The 16,049-nt window shown below is 37.7% G+C and overlaps 1 non-coding gene across 1 annotated transcript; it reads right to left on the bottom strand.

The window, feature by feature from the left end:
- Positions 1–203: 203 nt before the first annotated feature.
- Positions 204–310, bottom strand: LOC141669709 (small nucleolar RNA R71). Its single transcript, XR_012553976.1, has one exon. It is a non-coding gene; the product is annotated as a small nucleolar RNA R71 (small nucleolar RNA).
- Positions 311–16,049: the final 15,739 nt, after the last annotated feature.

Here is a 16,049-nt window from a genome sequence, read left to right as displayed (position 1 = left end):
ACATAAGGAATTTTGTCGAGATCTGCAGTACTTTCAAGTATAATGGCGTGACTGATGAGGCTATCAAGCTGAGGCTTTTCCCATTCTCACTGAGGGACAAAGCTAAGGACTGGTTACATTCTGAACCAGCTGGGTCCATCACTACTTGGCAAGATCTTGCACAAAAGTTTCTGGAGAAGTTTTATCCGATGGCAAGGACTGCTGCTATGAGGAGTGCTCTTACTCAGTTTGCGCAGTAACCTATAGAATCTATGTGCGAAGCTTGGGAACGATACAAGGAAATGTTGAGAAAGTGTCCACATCATGGAATGCCCGATTGGATGGTGATCACTGGTTTCTATAAAGGTTTGGGGACCCAATCTCGGCCCATGCTCGATGCAGCAGCTGGAGGCGCCTTGTGGGCCAAAAGCTATACTAAGGCTTATAATCTTATCGAGACTATGGCTGCAAATGAGCACCAAAACCCAACTCAGAGGATGATGCCTGGGAAGGTAGCAGGTATTCTGGAAGTCGATGCAGCCACCGCTATTGCAGCGCAGCTCCAAGCGCTGTCGATGAAGGTTGATTCTCTAGCTACATATAGAGTTAATCAAATAGCTATGGTCTGTGAGCTTTGTGCAGGTTCTCATGCTATGGATCAGTGTTCTCTTGTCAATGAATCTGTTCAGTATGTGAATAATTATCAGCGATAACAGCAGCCTGTGCCAGCTACTTATCATCCTAACAACAGAAATCATCCAAATTTCAGCTAGGGTAATAATCAGAATGCTATTCAGCCACCATATCAGCAAGGTGTGAGTAAACAGTTTAATCCACCTGGATTCTAGCAACCATAGCCGTATGCTCAAAGGCAATCATATCCTCAACAGGGAACTGCAGCTGCACCTACTAGTGCTGATTTTGAGGAACTTAAGCTGTTATGCAAGAGTCAGGCGGTTTCTATCAAGACCTTGGAAAATCAAATCGGTCAAATAGCCAATGCAGTGCTCAATCGTCAACCTGAAACACTTCCCAGTGACACGGAAGTATCAGGCAGAAAGAAAGCTAAAGAGCGAGTCAAGGCTATTACCTTAAGGTCTGGGAAATTTGTTGATGCTGAAAAGGCAAAAGAAGGAGAAGCTGAAGTTAGAGATGAAGAAGCTAAGCAAAAGGAGAAAGCGGCGGAACCAAGGAAGACTACTGTTGAACACACTCTGCCTGAGGGTAATATAGGGGAGAAACAGCTCTATCCTCCACCACCTTTCCATAAGAGATTGCAACAACAAAAGCTGGATAAGCAGTTCGGTAAGTTTCTGGAGGTGTTCAAGAAACTTTACATCAATATACCTTTCGCTGAGGCTCTGGAGCAAATGCCTAGCTATGCGAAGTTTATGAAGAGTATTCTTTCAAGGAAGGTGAAACTGGATGACCTTGAGACCATTGCTCTAATGGAAGAATGCAGCCCTGTTCTGCAGTAAAAGTTACCTCCAAAGCTTAAAGATGCAGGTAGCTTCACCATTCCTTGTACCATTGGCAAGTTATCGTTCGACAAGTGCCTTTGTGATTTGGGAGCAAGCATCAATCTGATGCCGTTGTCGATCTTTAAAAAAATGGATTTTCCTGATCCAAAACCCACCTACATGTCTCTACAATTGGCTGATCGTTCTATTACTTACCCAAGGGGCATAGTGGAGGATGTGCTAGTCAAGGTGGATAAGCTCTTCTTTCCTGCAGACTTTGTTATTCTGGATTTCGAGGAAGATAAGAAGATTCCCATAATCTTGGGAAGACCTTTCTTGGCTACTGGCCGTACTTTGATAGATGTGCAGAAATGTGAACTTACTATGCGGGTGCAGGATCAGGATGTGACCTTCAATGTATTCAAAGCAATGAAATTCCCTACAGAAGATGATGAGTGCTTAAAAGTGGATGTGATTGATTCTGCGGTTACTTCAGAACTCGATCATATGCTAATATCTGATGCGTTAGAAAAGGCCTTAGTGGGGGATTTTGACAGTGATGATGAAGATGGCAACGAGCAATTACAATATCTGAATGCTTCTCCCTGGAGGCGAAAGCTGGACATGCCGTTTGAATCTCTTGGTACTTCTGACCTCAAGAATGCTGAAGGAAAGCTCAAACCATCAATTGAGGAAGCACCTACCTTGGAGCTCAAGCCATTACCTGAACACTTGAGGTATGCTTTTTTAGGTGATGCATCTACTTTACCTGTTATTATTGCATCTGACCTTTCAGGTAGTGAGGAAGACAAGCTCTTAAGGATTTTGAGAGAATTCAAATCAGCTATTGGATGGACCATAACAGACATCAAGGGGATCATCCCTTCATATTGTATGCATAAGATTCTGCTAGAGGAGGGTAGTAAGCCAACTGTTGAGCAGCAGCGCAGACTTAATCCTATCATGAAGGAGGTGGTGAAGAAAGAAATTCTGAAATGGCTGGATGTAGGCATCATTTATCCTATTTCTGACAGTTCTTGGATGAGCCCCGTATAATGTGTGCCTAAAAAAGGAGGTATCACTGTGGTAGCAAATGCGAAGAATAAGCTCATCCCCACTCGAACAGTTACAGGATGGAGAGTATGCATGGATTACCGAAAGCTGAACAAAGACACGAGGAAGGATCACTTCCCTCTTCCATTTATTGATCAGATGCTTGACAGGTTGGCTGGTCATGAGTATTATTGTCTTCTGGATGGCTACTCAGGGTATAATCAGATTTGTATTGCACCAGAAGAACAAGAAAAGACTACCTTCACTTGTCCATTTGGCACGTTTGCTTTTTGCAGAGTTTCGTTTGGTTTATGTGGCGCACCGACCACTTTTCAGAGATGTATGATGGCTATATTATCTGACATGAATGGAAATAATGTCGAGGTGTTCATGAACGACTTCTCCGTCTTTGGACATTCGTATGATGAATGTTCGAATAATCTTCATGCCGTGCTCAAAAGGTGTGTGGAAACTGTTGGATTTTAATCGCAGCGGGGGCATGGCAAAACACTTTCGCAAATATAAAATCCAAATAAAAGCATATAAATCGTGGTAAAAACATAGGGATCAAATCTAACCTTTAAAATAATTCGGAGATAACGATCAGAGATCCTTAGCAGTTGCTCCTCAAGTGTGAAGCACTCCACCACTATCCACCAAGAAAACGATGTTAAGGAGGAGGAAGGAGGTGGAGAGAATTGGGTTTTCCAAACTTTTTGGGTTTTGGGGTACTCAGGTTAGAATTAAAACAGGGTTTATAATAGTGTATTTATAGGCAAAATTTTCAGCTGAAATTTTCCCATAAATATTATTATTATTATCCCATTTATTATTCTCATTAATAATTAAAACACCTTTTAATTATTAATCCTTTTTCTAAACACTTTAGAAACAATTCTCTCTCTTGATTTAATTTTCAAAAATTAAATTCTTAATTAATAATATTAAGAACTTTTCTTGATTAATTTATAATCAATTAAATCTTATTTAATCAATTATTAAATTTACCAATTAATTATTTATTTCACAAATAAATAATTATTAGCCATTATTAATTAATTCCTCCACCATTAAATCATTCTCTTTTTATGGTGTGACCCTGTAGGTTCAATATTAAGCCGATAGTAGAAATAAATAATAATAAAACTATTTTATCATTATTTATATAAATTCTCTAATTTATTAAATATGATTAATTAATTAATCATATTTATTCTACATCGTGAGGGATACTTCTCAGCATATCGCGACTATCCGGATAATATGAATTCACTGCTTAGAATACCAAGAACCTATTCAGTGAATAGTTACCATACAATAAACTCCTTCTACCCTACAATGTCCCGATTAAATACAAGGCATGGATCTCGTGTCAAACCTATCTAATTCAATCACTTGCTTACCATTTACTATGCTTAGTTCTATGCAAATTAGAAACTCCTTTCTAATTTCATTCACTCTGGCCAGAGATTCCTGAACTAGCATAAGTGGATCAGCCTTGAACATTCGCTTCCTTCACTGGAAGGGGTAGATCCTTTATTGATCATACACTATCTTCGTGTACAAATTCCTATACCCAGTAGAGCCCTAATAATTGTCCCTGGAGACTAAGAACTAAACCAAAGCATAGTTCAGTGTACACAAGATGACTATGATGACCTCAAGTCTAAGGATACTTGTACAACTATCACTATGTGAACAACTGCTGACACGTGAGTGAACTCCATCAGTTGTTCAGCTGTGCGAGTCATGTTCAGTGAACTTATTCTATAATAAGCACCTACATACTAGCTATAGTGCCTCCACACAAATGTCTATGAGAACAGACATCCTTCATAATGAAGCAAGCATAATATGTACCGATCTTTGCGGATTATTAATTACCAGTTAGTAATCCTATGACCAGGAACTATTTAACTTTAGAGTTATCATCTTTTTAGGTCTCACTATTATGATCTCATCATAATCCATAAAAAGCTTTACTCTAAACTATGGTATATCTTATTTAAACACTTAAATAGATAGAGCCCGTAATAAAAACAAAACAAGTCTTCTATTAATATCAATGAAATCAAAACAGATTATATAAAAAGTTATTCCTAAATCGTAATACATGATTGGACTTAGGACATATTCCTTTCAGAAACTAATTTGGTGCTCAATTGGGAGAAATGTCATTTTATGGTGAGTGAAGGCATTATTCTCGGGCATAAGGTCTCTAGTAAGGGTCTTGAGGTGGATAAAGCCAAGGTGGGAGTCATTGAAAATCTTCCACCACCTATTTTTGTGAAAGGAATCCGTAGTTTTCTTGGTCATGCGGGTTTTTATCGGCGGTTCATCAAGGACTTTTCAAAGATATCTAAGCCGTTGTGCAACTTGCTTGAGAAAGATTTGCCTTTCAAATTTGATGATGAATGTTTTGCGGCATTCGAGACTCTCAAGAAGAGTTTAATCACTACACCAGTTATTACAACACCGGATTGGACAGAGCCGTTTGAGATGATGTGTGATGTGAGTGATTATGCGGTAGGTGCAGTTCTTGGGCAGCGCAAAAATAATCTCTTTTATGTGGTGTACTATGCTAGTAAGACCTTAAATGGGGCCCAAATGAACTACACCACTACTGAGAAGGAGCTCTTGGCTATAGTCTTTGGTTTCGAGAAATTTCGATCTTATCTGCTTGGGACAAAAGTGACAGTGTTCCCTGATCATGCGGCCATTCGCTATTTTGTTTCCAAGAAGGATTCGAAGCCGAGACTCATTCGTTGGGTGCTCTTACTTCAGGAATTTGAGTTAGAGATCAAGGATCGAAAAGGTACTGAGAATCAAGTAGCTGACCATCTCTCTAGGTTGGAGAATCCCGAGTCTACTTCACAAGATAAGACATTGATCAACGAATCTTTTCCGGATGAGCAGTTGTTCGCAGTTCATGAGGAAGAGCCATGGTTTGCAGATATTGTAAACTATCTTGTCAGCAATATAATGCCTCCTAATTTGACCTCAGCTCAAAAGAAGAAGTTTTTGCATGAGGTGAAGTGGTATATGTGGGATGAACCATATTTGTTTAGACAGGGAGCTGACCAGATCATCAGGAGAGATGTATCCCGTTCTGTGAGACAGAGGGGATATTACGAGACTGCCACTCCACAGTTTATGGTGGGCACTATGGTGGTGAGAAGACGGCAGCTCGTATTCTGCAAGCAGGTTTTTTCTGGCCTACTTTATTTAAGGATGCTCATCAGTTTGTTTTAAGGTGTGATCGTTGCCAAAGAGTGGGAAATTTGACGAGAAAGGATGAGATGTCGTTAAATGTGATGCTTGAAGTCGAGGTCTTTGATGTGTGGGGAATCAATTTCATGGGCCTTTTGTCTCGTCCTGCAATAATCAGTACATCTTGCTGGCAGTCGATTATGTCTCAAAATGGGTAGAAGTCAAAGCTCTACCGACAAATGATGCAAAGGCAGTGTTGAATTTTCTTCATAAGCAGATTTTCACAAGGTTTGGAACGCCTCGGGTAATCATAAGTGATGAAGGGTCGCATTTCTGCAACCATAAGTTCACCTCTATGATGCAGCGTTATAATATGAATCATCGAGTTGCTACTGCCTATCATCCGCAAACAAATGGTCAAGGGGAAGTGTCTAACAGAGAGATCAAGCGCATTCTAGAGAAGGTTGTTTGTCCGTCAAGGAAGGATTGGTCTTTAAAGCTCGATGAAGCTGTTTGGGCCTACAGAACAGCATACAAAACTCCACTTTGTATGTCCCCGTTTCAACTGGTGTATGGTAAGGGATGTCATTTACCTGCGGAGCTTGAGCATAAGGCTTATTGGGCGTTGAAAAAGTTGAACCTGGATTTAGATGCAGCTGGTAAGAAGAGAATGCTTCAGCTTAATGAACTTGATGAATTTCGACTTCAAGCGTACGAGAATAACAAAATGTACAAGGAAAAGGTAAAGAGGTGGCACGATAGGAAGCTACATCTTAAGTTATTCGTGCCGGGGCAACAAGTTCTCTTATTCAACTCTTATCTCCGACTTTTTCCTGGGAAGTTGAAATCAAGGTGGTCTGAACCTTTTATTGTCAAAACTGTGTTTCCACATGGAGCGGTGGAGATTTTTGAGAATGATCCGGACCAAGCATTCAAGGCTAATGGTCAGCGTTTGAAGCACTACTATGGGGACACGGCAAACCGAGAAGTGGTTAGTGCCATTTTATTGTTAACTTAAAGAAGGTACGCAACGTCAAGCTAATGACAAAAAGAAGCGCTGCGTGGGAGGCAACCCATGATTTGTTATTACGGGAACTCTTAGAAGTTAATAACCTATCCAAAACCAAAAAAAATCAGAAAAACCGGGCTCGAAAATTTTTTTCCAGAGACAGCGGCCGCTCAACAAGCGACCGCTCAGGGGTCGACTGCCAGAAATTTTTTTCAGTTCATAAAAATTAAAAAAAATCAAAAAATCAAAAAAAATGAATTACAGCCCCATTACCCACAATTTCTTTTCCCATTAACCCATGATTTTATCCCTCAAACCCACTCCTAATCTAATTTTAACCTAATCCATACCCTATATATACATACACTTATCCCATACATCTCCCACACACCTTCTACACTCAAACTCTCTCCCAAACACAAAAACACTATTTTCAAGCACTTTTATTCAGATTCAATGGCACCCAAGAGAGCAAGGACTATTGATAGCAGCAGCACGGTCCCTACTGCTTATTCATCGAGGGGTACTGCTGCGAGGCCTCAATTGAATGACAGAGCTGTGGAGGAGGAGTACACTAGGCTTTTGGGGAAGCCGATTCTGAAGGAGAGGGGGTTTTTACCATCGGGGAGGGATGGTGAGTTGCTACCGATGATTGCTGAGAAGGGGTGGATAGCTTTCTGTGAGTCACCTGAAGTAGTACCGATGAGCGTGGTTCGCGAGTTCTATGCGAACGCGAAGGCCGAGAAGAATGGTTTTTCTGTGGTCCGAGGGCTGACGGTTGATTATCACCCAGCGGCGATTCGCCGTGTGATTGGGCAGCGAGAGAGGAAGCCCGAGGAGGAGAACTGGAATGAAAAGACTGCTGAGGATTTCGACTTGGATTTGATTTGTGCTACTCTCTGTAGGCCGGGCACAGTTTGGACCTTCAAGACAGGAACTAATGAGTATCGTCACTTTCCGGCGATCGCTATGAATAGGTATGCCCGTGCATGGAATGCGTTTATTTGTGCTAATATTATGCCTTCTTCGCATGCACATGAGGTCACAGTTGAGAGAGCACAGTTGTTGTGGGGAATTCTTAATGAGGAGTACTATGTGGACCTTGGTGAGTTCATCTACCAAGGAATTCTGAAGTTTTTGAGGGGAGCTAAGCACATGAACATCCCTTATGCATCCACGGTCACGAAGCTTTGCCGAGCAGTGGGAGTGAATTGGCCGTCTCATGAGCAGTTGCAGTTGTCGGCCGCTCCGATTGATTCTGGGACTCTGAATGGGATGCAGGAGTGGACCGGTGGTGAGCCCGAGGAGCATGGGCTGGGTTATCGTCTTCCAGGAGGGCGTCCAGCACGAGGTGCTACTATGGCTAGGCCTAGGTGTGATGAGGCTGGTTCTTCGAGTGCTCAGGAGGGTGCTGGGATGGCTGATGCCCAGTATAGGAGGTTGTCACGACGGATGGATGCCATGTACGAGACATAGAGCAGGTTTGCTCAGGAGATCACCCTTACGTTAGGGACTGCTTTTCGGGGCCTTGGAGCTGACATCCAGTGGCCAGTTTTTGGTGAGGACTCTGCATACCCGCCGCCTGATACTCCACCCACTGAGGGTGATGATGATGACTCCAAGTAGGTATACCCTGTGTTCCTTTCTACTACCTTCACTGGGGACTTTAAGTTTGGGGGTGGTAGTTAAGGAATATTTTGTGTGTGTGTTATATAGCTGCATATTCATGATAGTTAGTTCATATAGTTGCATAGAATTTGCCATATAGTTATTTATTTATTTATTTATTTATTTATAGCTTTATTTGTTACCATGTCATATAGCTCATGCATATGCCATGATCCCTTTTGCGATGATTTACCGACTAATTTGTGATGTTGATGCGAGTGTAGTGATAGCATTAAAGTGATGTTGAGTCATGTAGGTTGATATGCATGCTAGAAACACTTGTATTTTCACTAAGTCTTAGAGAATGCTTAAGGGCTAGATTGTTGTTATGATCTGATTGTTTTCAAGGTTAATCTATTTATTATGCTTAGAATTTGAAAAAGAAAAAAAAATGGAGTAAAAAATGGAATTTGTTGCTAGTTGTGGCTAGGCGTAAAATGTCTAGTAGCCGGCTCACATGTTATGAGTAGTCTAGGGTTGAGCAAGATGGAGTGAAACGCACTTGCTCAGAAAGTTTGAAAAAAAAAGTTTGAAAGAAAAAAAAGTATGTGTTTATGCATAATTGATCACGAGTGGGCTCTTTGGTATTCGAGTTATTAAGTTTTTAGGGGACTTTGTGCCTAGTGACCTAAGGCTTTTAGAGTCTGGGATCCGCTAACCTAACGCTCGCTACATGGATACCATTGTATAAGTCTTTTATGGACCTCACTCATTGCACGGTCAAATAAGCATTATTGTTGTGAATAAAAAGCATGATTCCGAAATAAGCTCCATGATTCTCGTAGTGTTATAAGTCACTTTGTGCCTAGAATTTTTATTCTCTGTATAATCATGTGATTGCCTTGATGATAGTTGAGTCATAATAATTGGTCTAGTTCCGAAGCATATCTGTTAAGCATCTCCACACACCACGTGTCTGGCTGTATGTTCGTTTGCATGAGTTGATTGATCTTTAGTCGCCTAACTACATTTGTTGAGATGTTGTAAATTGGTAGGTTTGTTCATAGTAAGGGGGATCGTTGCATTTCATATAGATTACATTCATGCATGTTTTTATTTGTTTTTGAGCCTGTGACGCTTGAGGACAAGCATCGATTTAAGTTTGGGGGTGTGATAAGTGGTATTTTATACCACTTAGAACGTCTTAAAATAGCTTAAATTGGTGTCTTGAAATCAAGTATTTTGTGTATTTTATGTGTTTTTCTAGTGTTTGTGCATTTCAGGGTATTAATTGCATTTCGGAGGAGTAATCATCAAGAATAAGCCTTGGCATGTGTTCAGCATTGCGAGAGGAAAGAAAGGGGCAGATTACAGCGAAGAAACGGAGCAAACTCAGGATTTTTCCAGTAGGGTCCTGAGCACCCGCTCAGCTATGCTGAGCGGCCGCGCAGAAAGCTGAGCGCCCGCTCAGCTATGCTGAGCGGCCGCGCAGGTTTGGGAATTTTGATAATTTATTTTAGACTTCTACTTCTGTTTGGCTTCCAACTTCTATGTAATCTGAGTTTTATGGGACTATTATATAAGTAGATTTAGAGACGTTTTCACGAGGTTGGATCGTGGTATTAAGCAAGGAGAAAAGGAGACAAGGAAGAAGACCGTTTTAGCACACCGCAATGAAGAGGAAGTATATTTTCTTGTGATTCTTTATTTTGTTGTAATGTTGGATGCTAGTTTTCTTGCTTTTGAACCTAATTACTCTTGTGACGTACTCTGGTTTAATGTAATTAGTTTAGTTATTATTCTTTTGTGTTTGTTTATCATGTCTTCATATGAACCCATGATGACAATAAGTGCTATCATGGGCTAATCGTGATCATGGGGTCGTAACGGATTTACTATGGAATTCTCTAGTTAATTGTTTAATACCTTAGTGTGAGATGATTGTATGATATCTAGTACTGGTTGTGCGTATTTGTCTTATGTGCATCACGAACATATAAGATAGGGTGTTAATCTCTTGTGAAGCGACAGTGGATCTCGAGATTTAGAACTTGCCATGCGACCATAGGTTCATGTATGATATGCATGATTAATGGGTAATTTTAACCGTTTTATTCACCCTGTGTAATCAAAAGGAATAACTTGTGCTTAAATCGTTATGTTGTCAATTTCTGTAGACATATAGGAACTCAACATAATTGATGCCTATTCAACTTCTATCTTAATTGTGGATGCTTGGTCGAATGGTATTAGTACAATGAAAGTTGGCTTTTATCAGTTTCGTGTTATTCGATTAATATCATCACTGTTGCATGCTAAGGGTAATAACAATAACTATTGAAGGAAGTAGTAATGAAGTTGTGATCTAATGAGTGTTTTAATATTGTTAATTCGAAGTGTTTAATAAGTGATTAATTAAGTAGTTAATTGTAGTTAATATTTAGTCAACAATTCTAAGTGTTAGTGTCTTAACATTGAGAAGTAATCATACATTGGTTAGTGAGTTTAATTGAACAATAATTAGTCTGAGTCTCTGTGGGAACGAACTAGAAAGTATTCTATATTACTTGCGAACGCGTATACTTGCGTGAATATTAGCGCGTGTTTTCGCCCTAACAACAACAACATGGAGAATTCGAGGCGGTGGAATAGTAGATTGAATGGACTATTTTTCAGTAAAAACAAGGATTGCTACAGGTGGAATAGTAAATTAAATGGACAGCAGGACAGTATGAGTACTTAAACCTGCATGGAGATTATCATTACTTGGTACATCAGAGTTTATTCGAAAGTCAACAGACTGTTGTTCAACAACTGTTTCTTGTGTACTCTGTGCACTTGCAAATTATAACAAGTAACACTTAATCTCTATATTCTTTTAAAGTAGTCTCACTACTCCTCACACCACACAGCTCATAACTTTCAATAGTTAGAGTTTCTTCACAAGGATTACTAAATCCTGACTCACATCTACCTCTCCTTTTTCCATGAAGGATCTTGCCTCTCTTTAATTCTGTTTTTCTCTAAATCTTTTCACACTACTCATTTGTCCTACAGAAATAAGAGGTGGCTAAAGAAGGGTGGTATGTGGTCATACAACTAGAGGTAGTCCTTAAATAAGGTCTAGAAATAATCATACCAACATGATTTATATATTGCATAATAAATGCTGAAAACACAAAATCAGTATTTAAATGATGATAAAGTAAAAATAGTATTTATACCATGTGAATCTGAAGATTCAGTTGAACTCACAGTCGAAACTGTGGTTATGACAGTGTATTGTTCACCAATTACGCGAACCTCCATTTGAATTAGAGAGGATTTGATCAGGTCACTATCATTTATCATGGTCTCAAACCTTGTTCTTCTTGCAAAGAACTGACACTTGAATGTGTTATTTAAAGCTATCACAGAGTCTTCAGTAAAAACTGACGAAACCCTTGTGTTTTTGTTGGTGTCATAAAGATCTACCTCAACATGTAGTCTCTTATCAATTTAATGTTGTTTCTGAGTGATGAACATAGTTTTAGGAGTCATGTCACTTGATTTTGGCAACATTTGAGAAATGAATTCAAGTGTTTCATTTTTAAGAAGAAATTTGAGATCGAAGATTGTTATTCCCAAATAATCTAACAAAGAATTACAAAGGGGGGTTGAATGTAATTCTGGCTACTTTTTAAATTTTAAGAACTGTTCTACTATGAATATATAACAATGTTTGATTTAGCTAAAGTGCGTAATGAAAGTATTGAAGAAATCAAACATAAAATAATCAAATACAAGTATTTAAAAACTTTCCGGTGGATTGAATTTATCCACCAAAGATATATATTAATATGAGAACTCTGTGATGCAATGTCTTTGCACACAACTGCTTAGAAGTTGAACTTACAAGAATAGAGAAATTCTTTACAGAAGTAGCCTTATCTATTTCTCTAGTAATTGCCTACTAACTTGGATAATGTTCTACTTGCTACACTTGGTTTATATATCACCAAGTTACATGATTATAAGACAAACAAATAAGAAAAAAAACATTTCTAGTCTAATTTCATGCTCTTTCATTTTTCAATCCATCTTTGAATATCTCCAGTTTAGCATGGAAATGGAAATGCATCTTTGTTCTCTAAAACCTGTAAATAGGCTGCCACATTCCATTTGCATACAATCAATGCATGTGACTGTCAAGTCACTATCAACTGCTCTTTTGAATTTGTTCATCCATTGAAACTCAGTTAGATCATCCGTTGAAACTCTGTGGGATCATCCGTTGAGACTTTGTTGGATCATCCGTTGAGAGTCTGGTTGATCATCCGTTGAAGCCTTCTGGAACATCCGTTGAGACTATCTTCATAGCAGTTAACTCCATTTCATTTAAACAAGATTGCAAGGCATTTAATATTTACAATTAGCCAACCTATCTTACATATCAATCTAGTAGTCAACATGACTTTAAACATTCAACAACATCTAGTTCTCTAAGGCATTACAATATGCAGAAATGTGCTACAAAACTTATTAATGCATAAGCTACTGTAACATCCGGGAAATATCGTGTAATTATTTGTATCAATATATGATTATTATATGAATATTATATGAATTTTTGGTGAATTATCTGATGATTGATAATAATATTTGGATGTTTGTATATAATAAAATGTGAGTATGTTAACTTTAATATGTACATAATAAAATATAGATAATTAAGGTATTTTTCTGGTAATTTATGGAGTGTTATATGATTTTATAATGATTTATGAATTATTAATTATTTTCTGAATAATTATAAAATTATTTTATAAAGCCGGAAATCGTCCGACTTCAACCGTTTTTACGTTTTTACAACCCGAATCTCTTCCGAAAACTCCTTCCTAACCTAATCTGCTAATTCTGGACATTTTCCGTGTTTTGACTTTTTGATCCGGATTACGGTTTGACGCGTGCGCGGCCCGGCGCAAGATTTTCGATACGATAATCATTTCGGTGAATCAACGAAACCCGTATTCTTGAAAGACGGGGTAATATTATATTATTTTCGTATATAGTGTTTTATAAAAAGCCCGGTTGGGATAATTATCCAAAACTGATATCAAATCGGATCGTTATTGGAGTTACTTAGCGGCTAAGAAACTAATTTATCGATCCAAAACGATCCAGAATGAACCAATATTCCGTAAATATATATAGCATACTTCTTATTTCATTTTATCCGTTTATTCATTTACAACCAGTAAAAATATAGTGATTACAGAGAAAAACCTTAAAAATGATACATTCTTGAGAATCAAACGCACAAACGAAGGCGTTATCGAACTCCGATTTAAGTGTGTAATATATCAAAACGAAGCTCTCGAAATATAGAATCATAATCAATCATCAAATCAAACCCAGAAATCTCAGGTAATCCTCTGTCTAATTATTTTAATTCAAATTTATTATGAATTTAAATATGAAAAATTGTTCTTGATGTTTTTGATATGGTTTGATGATATAATCATGTAGAGAATAATTTTCTGACCATTTTGGTATATCATATGTTTAATTTTGAGCTTCACATCATATAGAATCGGGTGTTTGATTTTCGAAAATTAAAATTAGGGTTCTTGAGTTGAATGTTCTTAATTGTAAATTGGGGGATTTTGATTCTGGGGTTATTGGATGAAATTGATGATTGGGACAGCTGTATCTTATCATTTGCAATCGATTCCCATATTTAGTTGAACCAAACGATTCCTGGAAGTATTAACCCGAGTTCATGGGTTTATGTATTTTTCGATTTGATTTTCTGAGTTGTTCTTAACTTGTTGGTTGATATAATTGATTGGGTTACATTCATATGAATTCTAGCTTTAATTTCATATATAGCACGTTAATTTTAGTAGAGTTTTATGTAAAATCGGCGATTGGACGGAATAACCACCGGCGAGCTTTGGTGTTTGGCTGGAGACGATGCATCCCTGTTCATTGTTGGCTTAATTGAGTTGCTGAAATCATAAGGATTGTTTTGGTATAAAAATCGTGACGAGAAGATTACATTGGTGGCAGGATTCGTGACCGCCGAAATCGGCTGAAAGGTCACTGGATTCCGCCATGGTTTCCGGCGAATTCTTCGCCTGTTCTTGGCAGGTCCAAGACCCGGTTTCTGACCCGGGAAATAACCCGGCTTCGATCCATTTTTTTCCCCAATTCCCTTTCCTGAATTCTGTTTCTGGGATTTTGTTTTAAAATAAATCAAAAATTCTATTTTAAAATTCAAAAATTCATTATTTATTTCTGAAAATTATTTTAATTCCACAATAAATTATAATTAATTAATTAATTAATTTTAGTTGATAATTAATTATTTAATTAGTCAATTAATTTTAATGTTAATTGATCAATTAATTTAATTAATTATTAATTAATTTTAATTGATCATTTAATTAGATTTAATTATTTATTTTTGATTTAAAAATTCCAGAAAATAGTTTCGAGCTTTAAAATATTATTTAAAATTATTTTCAAGGCTTGATAATTATTATACAATTATTTTAAAGTCGTATTTGGGTATTCGAACCCTATTATTTAATTATTAAATGATTTGGAGACCGTTTTAATTCTGAAAAATGTTCCAAAATTCATAATAAACCAACCGTTCGTCCGTTTAATATGAAACAAACGCCTCTAGACTCAGAAAAATATTTTGCTTCTATTAAATATATTTTCGAGACCTAAATTCCTTTGTATCTAAAGGACGTTTGTTTGATGGATCATTCTAAGTCAATAATTGATCGATAAAATATTCTTTTTGACCCGATTTCAATTCTAAACGTATTAAGACCTATCTTTTGTCGATTCAACTTATGTGCTACCTGAATTACGTGATTATGTGTTATATGATTACATGCCCTATGTGTACGTGTTATATGGATAATGAGTCAGCGTGTCTTTTAAACATTATCTGATTGAGATGTGATCTTTATATGTTATTATCGGGCGGGTAGAAAATAAGAATAAACGTATAGACTAGACAATTATATATATTGTCAGTTCATTGAATAATATTATTTATGATAGATGCGCATAGTTCGAGGCATCAAAACCAGACAGAAATTGTAGAAGTGAAGCCTGATAGCGTGTAATAATGAAACGAGTGGATTCAGAATAAAGATAAACCTAAGGGAATAAATGATAAGAAAGGTCACGTAGCCTGTTAAAGGAAATACAGACACATCAGGACTGAGTGATATGGCAGATAGTTAAAAATCAGAGGGTCACCAATTAAGGCAAGTATTCCTAACCTTTCTCCTAAAATACTGCAAATATTTATTCGCTCTTATTCTAAGTTCAGAATAGTTAACTGTTTTATATTTCGTTGCAATTACTCTTATTATGCCAGTTCTTTTCATTATTGTTCCCATAATTCGATTGCTCTCTTGAGCAAATACCCATTTGTTCAGGTTATTTGCAAACCCTGATTTAGGATGTTTTGAAATCAAAATAATTTGATATCAAAATACTCTACGGGCTGGACGGTTATTATGAGGACCAGTGTTGAGCTGGATCCTATGGGCCGGGGATGGACCAGACCCTTAGGCCATAGTTGCCTGGGTACCCCATATGTTGGTTGGGTCTATGCAGTTGGGTATAGATCCGCACTATTTCCTGACTTATCAGTAGGTTATAGTGCATATGTTGGTTTCTAGTGTCCAGTCTAATTTATTGTTGATCGCCATTAACGGCAT

The sequence above is a fragment of the Apium graveolens genome, chromosome 6, assembly GCF_009905375.1.
Source record: "Apium graveolens cultivar Ventura chromosome 6, ASM990537v1, whole genome shotgun sequence".
In the NCBI taxonomy this organism is placed as follows: Eukaryota; Viridiplantae; Streptophyta; class Magnoliopsida; order Apiales; family Apiaceae; genus Apium; species Apium graveolens.
The sequence above is the reverse complement of the archived record's forward strand: the minus strand, read 5'-3'. Positions and strand labels throughout refer to the sequence as shown.